Source organism: Rattus rattus, chromosome 4, assembly GCF_011064425.1.
Source record: "Rattus rattus isolate New Zealand chromosome 4, Rrattus_CSIRO_v1, whole genome shotgun sequence".
Classification (NCBI taxonomy): Eukaryota; Metazoa; Chordata; class Mammalia; order Rodentia; family Muridae; genus Rattus; species Rattus rattus.
This window is the reverse complement of record NC_046157.1, coordinates 99,494,747-99,510,505: the sequence shown is the minus strand read 5'-3', so window position 1 is coordinate 99,510,505 and position 15,759 is coordinate 99,494,747.

The window sequence follows — 15,759 nt, the reverse complement described above, 5'->3', positions numbered from 1 at the left end:
GTTGAAGGGGATCCATGAGGAGTGGGAGGGGGGAATAGCTGGGGTGGTGAATATGATCAATATATACTGTGTACATACATGTATGGAATTAAAGGATGAATAAATGTATCTTATATTAAACAAGAAGGACCTTGAGTTTATTTTGACACATATGACTTGTTTTTCAGTTTGCTTTTTGAGGCATTTTTCTGACCTCAGATATTTGCATCCGATGACCAAGTAACAAGGCTAGTCCTCTTTATGGACAGAGGAGGAGAAAGAAACAAATTCTAAGGTGTTGTTCTCTACCCATCCAAATAGCAGAGCCAGTCTAAATGTCTGTAGGCCTCCGTGGAAGCTTGCAGTCTTTATTGATGTCAGTGTGCAAATCAAATGAGGAAATAAAACCACTGCTTCTGTGCGAAGAGTCGCCAAGCTCAGAGGGAGACATTCATTCACCATTCTCCAGCAGGGAACGTAGGGAACATGGAGGTCTCTGTAACCCCGTGGATGTGCCAATGTTAGCATATTTTAAAATATACCTCTAGGATTTATTGTTTCCTCTTTAAGTCAAAGGACATTGTTTAGATGTCTAAACAATGACTTCGGCAGAACATGCTGCTTAGAAAGAAAGCTGCTTTCCTAACCTAGACATGGCCAATTAACTGTCACAGTTTTATGGCTACTCTTGGTTTGCCTATGATTGTCCTACTGCAGTGCTTCAGCTGATTGCATGTGATCGACATCACCAGGATGCACTTCGTCTTATTTTAGTATCTCCCACCCATAACATATTGATTATTATTTATTGAATTTTTGAAAAAAAGAAAAAATCGTTTCGATAAATACATTCATTGTACTTCACTGTGCACATTGGTTCATGCCGATAGCCCAAGGTCCACATCTATTTCTACCCTGAGCCGAGTCAGACATCATTCCTAAGGCTTGTTCTGGTTTACACAGTAGTTTCTGCTAACTGAACCACCAGTACACTGTAATTCAGCAATTGGCTTTAGAGCTGCTGGTTAACATTTCCTCAAGTGCAACCCTTCAAAAGCTCCATTTCCCACTCCTGTGCCGTTAGAACCGTCTCTCAAAGCTCCCTGTGTGATCCATTTGTGCCCAACAATGGTCAGTTGTAAAACCAGTATGCAGAGACTAAACGTTAACCTTCGTCCTCGCACACAGCAAACTCTCAGCCATTTACCTAGAATCTGCTATTTTAGTGAGCTGCACTGTTTTGATTGGTTAAAAAAACAAAACAAAACTGAATGATGCCTGTGGAAAGACAAAAGGCAAGCTACCAAAAGAAAGTCATAAGAAAATATTGTTAGGTAGTCTACTAAAATGTGACAGATGATATGATTGGTTAACTGGTATGTAACAGATGACATGATTGGTTAACTGGTATGTGACAGATGACATGATTGGTTAACTGGTATGTGACGGATGATATGATTGGTTAACTGGTATGTGACAGATGATATGATTGGTTAACTGGTAGCTATTAGACAATATAAAGAGGAGACCAGTAAGCAGCTGTGATGGTTTGCATATGCTTGACCCAGGGAGTGGCAGTATTAGAAGGTGCGGCCTTGTTGGAGGAAGTGTGTCACTGTGGGGGTGGGCTTGGAGACCCTCCTCCAAGCTCAGTCTGTCCCTGGTTTCCTTTGGGTGAAGATGTAGAACGCTCAGCTCCTCCTGCACCGTGCCTGCCTGGATTTTGTTATGCTGCCATGCTCCCGCCTCGATAGTGGACTGAACCTCTGAGCCTGTAAGCCAGCCCCAACTAAATGTTATTCTTTATAAAACTTCCATGAGTTATGGTGTCTGTTCACAGCAATAAGACCCTAACTAAGACAGACAGCAGCCACTTCAAACCTGCCATAGACATCTTGAAAGCAAAAACAGAATAAGGAATATGTCTTAGGGTTATGATTGCTGTGATGAAACACTATGATAATCAAAGTCATTTGGGGGAGGAAGGGGTTAATTTTTCTTGGACTTCTACACCAGGGGTAGGCAGGACAGGAAGTCAAACAGGTCAGGAATCTAGAGGCAGGGGCTAATGGAAAGGCCGTGGAGAAGTGCTGCTAACTGGCTTGCTTCCTATGGGTCACTCAGCTGCATTCTTATAGAAACCAGGACAACCTGTCAAGGGATGGTACAACCCACAATAACTTAGGCTCTCCCGCATCAGAACAGGAGACTCCTTCATGCTCTGTCTATGGAAGCATCTTCTCAACTGAGGCTCCCTCCTCTTTGATGACACTAGCTGGTCAAGGTGACATAAAACTAGTGAGCACAGAACGATAGGGGCCGTATGGCTTTGGACAAATCACTTACATTTCCATAATCTTCCTTCCTCTTTAATCTTCAAAGCACACATATAAAAATTGACCTTGAAGAAGGTTGAGGAAATTCTATGTAAGGCTTCAAAACGAGAACCATATATAAATGAGATGCCTGCAGAATGTGACTTTTTTTTTATGAAAACATCATACATGGTATTCATAGCCCTGAGTATCTGCTGCACACCACAGCCTCTGCTTAAGGATCCTTGGACATTCTCCCAAATTTATGTGATTACCCTGAAAGGTTCGCATTGTTACGACTTCTCTGTCTACAGGGCACTACGCTAGTCTCTTGCTTTCTGCCTAATACATATATGCCACACCTCCATCTGTTGTCTTGTAGATATCAAAGTAAACATTAAGCTGTATGTTAATTATCTCTCAAAAACTGTCTGGGAATCTGGCTTGGTAGCAATGACCTGCAGTTTCAGCTACTTAGGGGTTGTCATAGAAAGACAATTTGAGCTTACAAATTTGAATAACATATTAGGTTGTAGGATATTGGAAAACGTCATCACTGTCATTGTAGTTCTCCTCCTCCTCCTCCTCCTCCTCCTCCTCCTCCTCCTCCTCTTCATTATCATCATCAACAAGAACAACAACAAAGCAGAACAAACAGACAAACCAAACCCCACCCCGATTTGCGTACCATTTCAAAGTCTACAATGGGGTCTTTCTGGGTTCTGACACAGGTAAAAAGAGTAATGTCTTGCTGGACTTGTAGTGGAAAGTAGAAGGAAGAAGAATTTTTTTTTACCTTATATGGATTTAGTTTGTTTGTTGGTTGTTTTTTGTTTGTTTTTTCTTTGTTTACTTGTTTAAAATGGGGTTTTGAGGAGAAGAGTCTGGAAAACAGAATGTGGAATCTCAGAGCTTACTTAGCAAGCCTCTTAGGGACAAGGACCTGGCCTGGGTCCTGAAAACAATCTCAGCTCCTGCTGAGCCCAGGCACCGGGCTTCCTAACTGCTCCAGGAGCAGTTGATTGCTTTCCCCAGGGAGAGTACCAGACACAGCTGGCTGCGTTTCATTATCTGCTGTCCTAGCTGTTGGTAACTGAGCCTTGGTTTTATTTAGTTAGTGGCCATGAGCACGTAGAAGACAGCCCTTCCCTTTCCAGTCTAGTTGACATTAGCATCTAGAAGAGGCCACTTGAGATGATACTTCAGGTCATCTTTTTAAGGAGACCTAAACAGTGAGGAGGACCAGCATATTGCCTTTCCCCTCCCTCTTTCTTCTTCTTCCCCTACTTCTCATCTAGATTTTCCATGCCCCTCCCTTCTTATTGGTTATTTCATTCTGGAGTTAGGACCTCTTCTTGAATCATCTGACACGGAAGTTGACAACTATGTTGAAAACAGTCAGGATTTGTTTTAGAACGAGGGATGTCTTTCACTGGGTGTTTTTCAGAATGGATGCAATGACTCTTTAAAGAATGTGACTGGTTAAGGAAGGGATGGGGCACAGTGCCTCAGAGAGCAAGTGGGGAGAGGCACAGAAGGGCGGTCTCTCACCTTGCTTGGCCGATGTGATGTGAGCTCCAGGGTTCTCACCAAGTCTGTGGATGTTCTCATGAAGCTAAGCTGTACCTTAGGTTGACACCCTGGGACTTTTGCAAACTAGAAATGCAGTCTTGGAAGAGATGTGATGAAATGTGTAAGGAAAACATAAAATTTGTGAGTGGGAAAAAAAATAGGAGTTCCCCAGACAGGTGTTCTTGTCCTCACAAAGATGAATCATGGAGAAATTGCTCAGGCATGGTTCTGTTCAGACTACGTATTGCTGCAACTGTTGCAAAGCACCACGTAAGAAACAGGAACTGCCTGACAAGGGTGGACCCCCAGTGTAAGGGAATGTCTGGGGGATGGGAAGGGGTGGTGGATGGGGAGGGGAGCACCCTTATAGAAGAAGGAGAAGGGGGATGGGATAGGTGCTTATGACCAGGAAACCAGGAAAAAGAATAACATTTGAAATGTAAATTAAAAAAATCCAATAAAAAAGGACCAGCATTTAGCATTTAAAAAAAAAAGCAGGACCAAAGGAACAATGACATTTAAACACTTTAGGCACTTTTCAGTTCATGACAAATGTATGTGTAGTGTGTGTGTGTATAAGTGTGTGTGTGTGTGTGTGTGTGTGTGTGTGTGTGTGTATCTTTGTCTAGATATCTATATAGACTTAGTTGGTACAAAAATGAACATCTTGAAATTATGCATTGTAAGCCTTTATTTGCACAAAACGTCTATTCTATTCTGATATTTTTGTTCGTGTATATTTATGTGTACCCATGAGTGTGTACAGATGCATCAAACTCTAACATTATGAATTTATTTCGATGGCTCACCACCTTAGTATTTCTCTTGTTTTATTTTATTTATTAGAAAAACTCTCTCACTGAACTTAGAAAGTCATCAATTTGGCCAAGCAGATGGACTCATGATCCTTTGCATGTCTCCTGTTTTAGCGCAATGCATATCACCAAGCCTTGTGTGGTGCTGGGGCTAAATTCAGGGAAAGGACTTTACTGATTAACTCATACTCTCCACTCCTCTTCTGATTTATAAAAGAAAAATATTTCAGGGGCTCCTCAAAGCCTGTTTTATGCTCGGCACTGCACTTCCTATGTATATTGGAAATGTACTATGTAAATCCTAATATAATCTACTTTTTAAACAGTGGATCTCTGTGTGTTTACAAATTAAAATAGATGTTTAAATTAACTTTCTGTGATCACATTTTAACATGAAGTGTTTATTACTTTAGTGAAAGGATAGTAAACATCACTTCTACTTCTTTTTAGGAACTCATCAAATTCTATAGAAATTATTTTGATTTTGGCTCAAAACCAACTATAAAGTTTTTGTTGAAACCTAATTGAGGAAGAAAAATCACAAGTTTCCTATTTCTTTGTTGTTTCTAGCCTAGGCCATGCTGATTCTCCTGGGAAAGCAATTTTTCCTAGGAACATTTTCTACGTTATTGATGTCTTTATTTTTACTAGCCAGAATTTGCATATTCAGTGCTCCTAAAGTTTCTATCTGCATTTGATCTGGTTAGTTGTTTAATATTTTGCATTCTTAATGTTCAACTGATTTCTTCCTTTCTTCCTTCATGTGCTAAGTTAGAGAGCTGGCCATGTAAATCACCCTTTCAAGTGAGAGCTTTGAGGTTTTTTGATCAGTTCTACCATTAGGCTTCTTAAACACTTATTTTATTTCTGTTTTATCTTTTTAAAGGAACCCTTTCTTTCATCTTGGGTCAGATGCTCTGAGAATATGACTTAATGTTCCCTGTTTATTAAGGTTTAAGATAATGAGACAAGTTTACCAAAAGAGGATGAAATAGGGGATAGAGAGAAAGAGCCCTGAAAGAATGTTACAATCATACAAGGCACCGATTCCTTTTAGTTAAATAGATAGCTTTCTCATTTTTCTATTATAGGAATTTATCATAGTGTTTAGCTAACAATAGATGTTAATATAGTAGGTGTTTACAGCCTCTGCATGCTACTTACATGCATCTTCCCTAATATATATTAATATATATTCATATACACATAAATATATAAATTTTATAAAGTGCAAAGTCCCAACACACACTATAGTTGATTCATTTCCTTCCCTTTCCCATATTCTTAAACAAGAATATTTGTACCCACTTCTCAGAATGTGGCTAAAAGGGGCAGCTCTCCTAGAAAATTCACTACTGTTCAAGTTTGTAGAGATTACATGAGAAACAAAATAAGTTTAAGTCCATTTCAATAGTTGTCATCTACTACTGACTAGAATCTTGTCTATTCTTATATATCTGCTGAAAAGCTTCTAACTTGAAGAGATGTTAAAATATTCTGCTATAAACAGCAGTCTCTGTGAACGTCTTCGATAGGGTAACTCTTGCCACAGACCTTGGAAGCTTCTGGAAGATACACAGGTAGATATCATACCCAGGCAAAGCTTGTATTTTTCTTATAATTTGTAGAGTTACTCTCACAAGTTATTCAGTTCATGAGCCTAATTTTCTTTACTTTAAGAACTAATATGTTTCTCAAATGATTTCTAATATTTATACAACTTTGGGAATGATGTCATTTCATGATTCTTTAGCAAGATATTTTATCAAAATAAATTTGGTTGTGTGTAATTAAAATACTGATTTGTAATTCTCTGGATTTTATTATTTGCATATTGTAATTATACATGATTATGGCATTTTCACAATCTGTACAAATATACTTTGATCATATATTTCACCCTACTATTAACACCCATTACTCTTGCTTCTCTTCTAATTTTTGAAATTTACCTTTTTATATATTTATTTAGATTCTGTGTATGGAGGAAAATGTGTAATGCTTGTCTGTTTGAGTCTGGGACCTTTCATTTAACGTGGTGTCTTTAGCTTAATCCATTACATCATACTTTTCTTTTTCTTGTGGCTTACCACTCCATTATGTATAAATACTGTATTTTCTTTATCCATTCATCTGCTGATGGCTGCACAGGTTGTTTCCATAATGTGGCTATTGTGAAGCATGTCCTGGTAAACACAGATACTAGGTATCTCTCATGTACACTGACTTTGCTTCCTTTGTGTAGGTGAACAGGAGTGATAGATCAAAGAGCAGTTCTATATTTAGCACAATCTCTGTCAACAAGTACTTTTAATATATTGAATTCTTTAAAGAAAATTTGTCATGGTAAGGTGACAATGGATGGAGAATGAGAAAGGTATGTTAGGAGGCTATGATCTGGGTGCTATCTTAGTTAGATGTGATTTTGCTGTGTTTTCCAGAACACCCAGTTCATTGGAGGGTTGGCACAGGGGTGATGGTATTACAAATTATTACTGAATTTTCAAGAAGTCAAAAGAGGGTGAAGGGAGGTCTCTGGTTGTACTATGAGGCAGTTCTCTTTGTGAAGGGCAAGAAGGGTATCAGAAAAGAAATGTGTCTGGTACATTGTGCCCTCACTTTGATCCTGGTTCAAGAGACAATCACCTTACAGTTCCTGTGAATATCCTATTGCTGTTATCTACACTAGGAAGTGTTGGAGCTAAAAGGCAATATGCATGGAGCCTACACTATACCATTTTGACATTCAGTCTCCAAAAACATGCACTAAATAAACCTCTTTTTTTCATAAGAAGCCTCGATTGGATGTTTTTGTTATAGTAACAAAAGCTGAGCATATAATTGGGCATACCTCATTTCCTTTCTCCTAATAACTAAGCCCTCATGCTAGGTAAGCCATTGAGAGATGCCTATCCTTTTGTGAGGTCCAAATTAATGACTGTAAAATGACAAATCAGGAACACTGAAGGAAAATTTTGTATGAATATTGTCTCACTGTCCCTTCTCCCCTGTGATTCGTCTTTCCTCATTTCTACCTTCCTCTCTATTCCTAGCTGTTCCTCTCAAGTCAGTCATTAGCGGTTCAAAGAATAATTCTCATGATAAAATTCCATGAGATTCACAATATAAAGGGAAACGATATGTAGATTTTCTGGGAATCTGACAATCTAAGGAAAACATTCTTAGAAATATAAAAGATAACATAGAGATACACTTTGTTTTTATGAATTTATACTGTCCCTCCTTTGAATATCTTAATTTAGATTCATTCTAAATTATATGCAAGAGGATTGTATAAATGTTCCATTTCAGTAAGTATCCCTTGCCTGTAGCTGATTGTTCTTAGCGGGTTTCGAGTGTGATTTTTATTTGCAAACAAATAATATCTTCATATTGCTTCTTTCACGGCCCACAGGCATTGGCTTTCACACATGTGCTGAAAATGCTATGATGAGCGATATGAAAATGTTTTTTAATGCCATAGATTAATCATGAGTGGCATCTTTGTTATTATAATCAATGAATATGTAGACATCAATTATACCAGAGAAGGGATGAGAGAGAAAATGCTTGATATTAAAAATGATTTGGGCTCTAAGAATAAGGGGACCATATTAGAAACATACACCTGCCACTTTTAACATTACATATAGATATGCAAGTGTATGAGGTAGAGGGGCTGGTGTCTGTTACACTGGCATGTGTTGATATATATATATATATATATATCTCGTGATATATATGATGATATGATATATATATATATGAATAGTTATATATGAATACATATACATTTCTAGATATACTTTCTTTCTACCATAAGATGGGTAAGTAGATACTGACATTTTTTCTAGAAGTGTGCCTTCTGATTCTTTCAGGGACAGTCTTTTTGAATTATTAAACAGAACAGTTCTCATTCATATTTGAATATTTTATCTGCAAACAAGTAAATTAGACACTGCCATTATTCCACAGAACTTCTCAAATTGCAGACAGAATCTAAGGTTCCTTCTCTGCTGCACCTTTGTTAGCATTATTTATAAAACATTAAGTATATAATAGAAAGTGGATCAAAAAGCTTAGTTGATTAAATATGAATAAGAAAATTAGATGGAGCATGAGTTTAATAATGATAAGTATCTCTACTCGACTATTTTCTGTTCTCAAACAATTAAGATTCCTCTCCAAATACTTAATAATTAAGTTTCATAACTCAAAATATGCAATTCTGTTTAAAAAGTAATTACCAGCTTCTCTGAATATACATAGGAGTGCACTTATGTTCTCTTCATCTGAAGAAAATTTCCTTGATTAGAAGAGACTTTTAAAAATATATATACACAACTCAATTTTATAAGTGAATTTTTCAAATTGAAATAAAAACCAAAAGAGCCATTGACTCAAATAGCTAAGACTCATCAGAAGGGTTTCTCACTCACCCCTCAGAGAGCTGCTGTGGAAAAGAGCTAAATGGGATCCTGACAGTATTTTCATATTCAAAACAAAAATATAAATGACAGTATTTTCATTACTGATAATATTCAAAATATTGGAGTCTAAATATTTATACTCTGGAGAAAGATGAAATGAAAGTTTGACTGAATTAGGAAGGGACAAAATATAAAACATACGCTAACCACCAAGATAGATTTGGAAAATTTACGAATCAATCAGCATTTAATGTCCTTTGTAGCGTTTCATCGTTTTTCCCCACTGACATTTAAGAAGAAAGTTAAATTGACAAAAAAAAAATAAATAACAAAGTGAAACAAATCTACCAAGGAAAGTGATCAATTCAATAAGACTTTAATTAGATGATTCATGAGGTCTCTACTTGCACCCACCCATGGGTCAGTCAATAAATAATGTACTTGAGAGAACTTGTGTAAATAGTGTGTTGGCACCAGGAAAAGGTAAGACGAAAACGAACTCCTGGAATAGGTCTTGGCAGCTGCATTCAACTGAAGCTGAGCGTTGTGTGAGTTGATGCACAAATGATTCTGTCCAGGACAGTTTGTCCTTATAGTAGGCTGTGCCGGGCTCACAAATGTGAAAATATTGATGTTGCCATAAACACACAAAAGAACGCCTCTTGGAAAACAGTAAACATTTTAAACTCCTAGAATTATCCCTCGCTTTTGCCCTTCAGTGGAAATTTTTACCGTATGGAAACAAAATATTGCAAGGCGAGGAAAGGCTGATAGAATTAGTGTTTGCCTCTTGGGTGTTTTGAGAATAAGCATGGCCTCTGTCGATGTGTTTGGAGTTGTTGGCAAGCTCTATAGCTAATAAACAGTGGACATCTACAAGGTTAGACTCCCTGGAGGAGACAAGACTTAAATCTTACTTATAATTACTTCAGAGGAGTTCGTCTACTTAGAAAGACATAATTTTCTTCGGAGTAAGCCATTTCCAAAGCATTAGTCATTATTTCTCCTTTTGAAAGGACAACGGAAAGCCATCTTTTCCTCGTAACGCTTTCATGCTGCTTCAACATTTCAACCAGCTGCCATTAGCTGCCAACACCTACAGAGATAATCTAATTTCATCACTTTGTCTTCTAGATCAAGCAGGAAGATATGGCTCATTGCATCCCCAAATTATGCTTATACTTGAAACATATATCATCAGTTTACTCATGGATTCGACGACATGTACTGTACCCCAAGACCAGTCCTGTTTACATGTCTTTCTGAGAGTATAAACAAGTAAGAATCAAACTATTTCTAATTCTCTGAAGCATGAGAGAACCAATATTTTGATTGCATATTCATGGCATTCTAACAGAACTGAATCGTGCTGAATATTCTCATTTTCAGGGAACAACTTATTTTGTCCAGTTGAATGCACCTAGACAGAGATTTCTTCTAATGAAAACTGACTCTTTGTTGTATAACCCAGTAATTCTGATGGAGTGATTAAAAGTTCACTTCCTGGAAAGATAATTATCAAAGAGAGATTCCAAGGAGAGTGTGAAAGACAGAATCTCAAATACCAAGTCTCCTTGAAGCGAATAATTTCATATAGAGATTTCACTCCTCTGGAGACTTACGGAAACATCCATATTGGCATTCTGAACTCATGGTGACAAAGGACCAACTTAGGTAACACTTCTCAAAAATAAATAAGTGAAGCCTGTTGCTAACACTTCCCCTCTGATACTCTTGAGTTATTACTTATTAAAATCTGTACTTCATCTTTGCTATACTAGGCCCAATTGGGGCACCATGGGGCTGCTTTCCTTGACTCCTATGTGATTGTACGCTCTCTCTTCTTCAGGTCTCAAGCCTGATCCTTCTACTTCCTGGGCATGGTGATGCTAAATCTTTCTTCTTTCCTCGGTTCCCTTGCCAGGGAATCTAAAGTTCCGCCTCTGTCTCCTTGCCCAGCCATTGGCTTCCACAACTTTATTTACCAATTAGAACCAACTGGAAACAGAGATCTGCAGCATTTTACATGTGGGATTCTTGTGTAATTTTTTTTTGGGAACCCAATTAACATAATGCAACATTAAATCAAATCCACAAGAGAAACCAGTACAGCAGCTCACATGATTGCAAAGTAGAAGAAATAGTTTCAAGAGTGGCTTGGTACAGAGCACACTAAGGATCATCACTAAGCCCCTGCCTCTGGCTTCATTCTCTATGTGGGTGGGCTCTGTGATGAAGCAAGTCGCCTATGTTACTCACATCTTCTTATCCTTCCAGAATGAACATTATCATCTGAAAACTTCATTATGTCGGAACAGTTGGAATGGAGTCATTTGTCCAACCTTCGCTCAATCACAATTAGATGAATGCAAGAATACAATACCCTCTTAGGTTTAGATCTTACCAATATGTCCCACCCCGAAACCTTGGAAATGCAACCTCGCCCAGACTGAAGAAATGGATAAAAGTGAAATTGGGGGCTCAGACAGAAGTCATTTTTCAGTGTCTGGGAGCAGAAACCATTCTACCTTTTTGGAAATCTTACCACCAGCAATGCATATACAACCTCATCCTGTGTAATTTCTTACATGCCAAAGATAATTAAAGGTCATATATGTAGGTACAAGTTTATAAATGTGATCAACCACACTCTCAAACAGAATAAACATTAATAAGAGTGTTGATTTCACTGTATTTTCTAGCATTTCTTAAGCACTTTCATCCATATAGAAGAATATAAATCTTGTAACTTAAATTCAGAATTCAATTTTATTTTATTCAATTTATGCAGCTCCTTGTATAAAGCTAGCTTATAATTGCATTTGTATAAGCAAAGTCATGACACTCTTTCCCCTTCAGTAAAAACATTATATAATGTTACTTTTGATTTTATTTGAAGAAAAAAATTACTAGAATACCAACTTAAAAATATAAGATGCTGGAACAGAAAGAAGCATATTGTTCGATATAAGCATTTCAAATAGTACATAAAATATCATGCAAGATAAAAGCTTAATTTTCATGGCTTTAAAGGTCATTTAATTGTGAAATTATCACAGAGATCATTTAATTGTGAAATTATCAATATCCTGTCAACATTTTCTCCATCAAATAAGGCTATCAGAAAGACATATTCACATTAGCACATCTTTATGAAAGACATAGATTTAAGGACTCTGCTCACATAAACACTTACCACTGCATCTCATCTCAGGTATCTTTATCCTAAGGACCATTGAACTTCTCTGTGTTACCAGCACTAAGTGCTAGGGTGCAAGGTTGCAATAATGAGCAAGATGTAAGTTACTGTAATTTCACAGTGCTTTCCGTCCGAGCAGGAGCATGGGCATTGACCTTGTTATTGCACAATTATACTTATTGTACTGAAGTATTACTTCAGTACAGGCCAGAATTAAATGTTTTTAAGAGGAAATTTCCAAGGTTCCTGTTAGGCTGTCTGAGAGCCTTGCTTTACTTGCTCTGGAAATTTTGGGAAGTTGTCTTTGAGCTGCGTGTAAAGGAGTGGAAGGGTGGGCTGGTATCCTTTGCTTCAGAAACAGATAATCCCTCATCTGGAGCAGAAAGAACCCAATAAAGGGGCTACTGTGAATGCAAGGAATCATAGTAAGGCAGTCAGTCTCTATACTGAAGCTCATTCTAGAGTTTATCCTAGAATAGGCTTTAGGCTTTGAAGGTGGGTTGGCACCCCCATCCATCCACTGGGGGTCCTGCCTAACTACTGGAGGTGATCTCTTTAGGTTCCGTATCCCCACTGTTGGGCATTTTGACTAAGGTCACTCACATTGGCCCCTGGGAGCCTCCTCTATCCCAGGCCTCTTGGACTTTCTAGAGGTTCCCCCCCACTTCCCCACCCTGGCAGCTGCATATTTCCATTCATTCTCCTGGCCATCTGAGCTTTTCTTCATACCTGATCCTGTCCTCCTTTTCTCCTCTCCTCCCTGCTCCCACCCAGGTCGCTGCCTACCTCTGCCTTCCATGATTATTTTGTTCCTCCTTCTAAGTGGTACTGAAGTATCCTCACTTGGGCCTTCCTTCTTGTTTAACTTCTTAGGGTATGAATTTGTTCCTGTCTAAAGGGACAAAAATGGAGCAGAGACTGAATGGATGGTGAGTCAGTGACTGACTCAACATGGGATCCATTGCATGGGTGGGCACCAAACCCACTGTTAGTGATGCTATGTTGTGCTTATAGACAGGAGCCTAGCATTGCTCTCCTGTGAGAGGCTCTACAGGCAGCCGACTGAAACAGATGCAGATACTTACAGCCAAGCATTGGACTGAGGTCAGGGAACCATATGGAAGAGTTAGGGGAAGGATTGCAGATGCCGAAGGGAATGGCAACCTCATGGGAAGACCTAGAGTATCAACTAATCTCGATCTCTGGGAGCTCCCAGAGTTATCCATCCACTGACTGGTCCAAGGCTCCTGGCACATACCTACAGAGGATTGCCTTGTCTGCCCTCAGTGGGAATGGATTTGCCTAATCCTGTACAGACGATGCCCCAAGGGGGCAGAATGGGCAACCTCTCAGAGTGAAGGGGAGAGGGATGGGGTGGGGGCCAAACTCTGTGAGGGGGTACAAGGAATGGGAAAATATTTGGGATGTAAATAAATAAAATAAAATAATTAGTTTAAAAAAAGAACTGAATCTTGGGTGTGAGTCAATTCATTATCCTTGGGTACATTGACTGACATTTTAATACATACACATACACACACACACACACACACACACACACACACACACACACACACACGAATAAGCTTCAGCAAAGGTTGGACAAGGTGGCATGCTAAGATGTACGTTAAGTGAACATAGAGGCTTGAGTTAAAGATGTGAGAATGATTAGGCTAATGGAGAGGGCACCAGATAGTTGGTGATATGGTGGGAGGTTCTCTTAAAGAGACTTTCAATAAAAGGGTGAAGTATTTGAATGGAAGTAAAAAATTAAGTAAAAAAAGAGGTATAATAAATTATAGATAGATGATAGATAGATGATAGATGATTGATGGATAGATGATAGAGAGATAGATGATAGATAGATAGACCGATAGATAGATGATCGATAGATGATAGATATTCGATAGATTCATAGACATATAGATGACTGATAGACAGATGATAGATGACAGATGATAGATGATAAATGATAGACTGTAAAATATATCAAGGAAAAAAGAAAGGTTAAATTGAACAACTCAGCAGAGACCCTGCAAACAAATTAGCTTTCAAGTATTACTTGTTTTATTTGACCAAAAACTAAAACGATACCAAATAAAACAACCCACACACAAGCAAATCATATGGAATGGAAATAATATTTCACAGGTGAATATTTAACTCTTTATTATGCATGATGTCTTTTGATTTTTTTCTACAACACTTTTATTTCTGAAGCATTGGCTTGTGCTAGTCAGTTTTTGTCTCCTTGACACAAACTACAGTTACCTGGAAAGAAAGATGGGTATCACCCCAAGTGAGGAGTGATACCCATCACGTTGACCTGTGGGCATATCTGTAGTTTAATGATTTATGTGGCAGTCAGTCCCTGTCCACTGTGGAATGTGTCACCATTGAACAAGTGGTCCTGTAATACGTAGCAGAGTAGTCTGAACAACCCATATGGAGCACACCTAATGAGCAAATTTCTCCATGGTCTCTGTCTCTGCTCCTGCTAGAGCCATTCCTGCCCTGACTTCCCTCAAAGATAGATTGTGTTCTGGATGTTTAAGTTAAATAATCCCTTTCTACCCTACATTTGTTTTCGTCAATGTTTTATCACGCAACGGAAACATCTAACTAGGCCATTGCTGAAAATAATTGACTGACTCTAATTCATTTGGGCCACACTTGCTTTGGTATTTTTACCATCTCGTTTTATATTTGTTTGCAATCAACCATGTTTGATTAATAATTAAGTATACCTTAAAATGAATAAGCATTTTGCATCATCAGAAACATGTCAATTGCCTAAATACGCGACCCTCATGGCCAACAACATCACTATTTTATCAGTAGTAAGTAGTTTATTATGATCCATGCACAATGGATTCTTTGAAAGCTGCTGAGCAACCTCAAGCAGAAATTACAGTTCCTAAATGGGTAATTCTCCCTGTAGTCCTCCATGTCCTCCAAATGCTGAACCCAAGTCATATGGCCTGGTATAAACGAGCCAGTTATATGGTGATGTTTTATATCTATCAGATGCAGTCTCTTTATTTACAATAACAATACAAAATTTAATTAAAAGGGTAACTTTTTCCCAAATAATTTGCTTTTACATTTGTTTATCTGCCCTGTAGGCCAGTTTGGGTGTATGTGTGTGTATGTGTGTGAATGTACACATGCACATACATGCTATAGAGGAATGTAGAGATCGGAGCACAAGTTTCCGAATTTGATCCTCTCTATACACACCATGCAGATCTTGGGGTATAAACTCAATCCATAGAGCTTGTCAGCAAACACCTTTACCTTCTGAGCTTTCTCACTGGCTCTGAGGATAATTTTCTTAAAATAATACTAGTAATAGAAATCAATTTATAATGCACACAGGAATCATTCCAGGACATTAATCCTTTCTCCCTACTTCTAGAAAATTCAATTACTGTGACTAAATTGCAAAT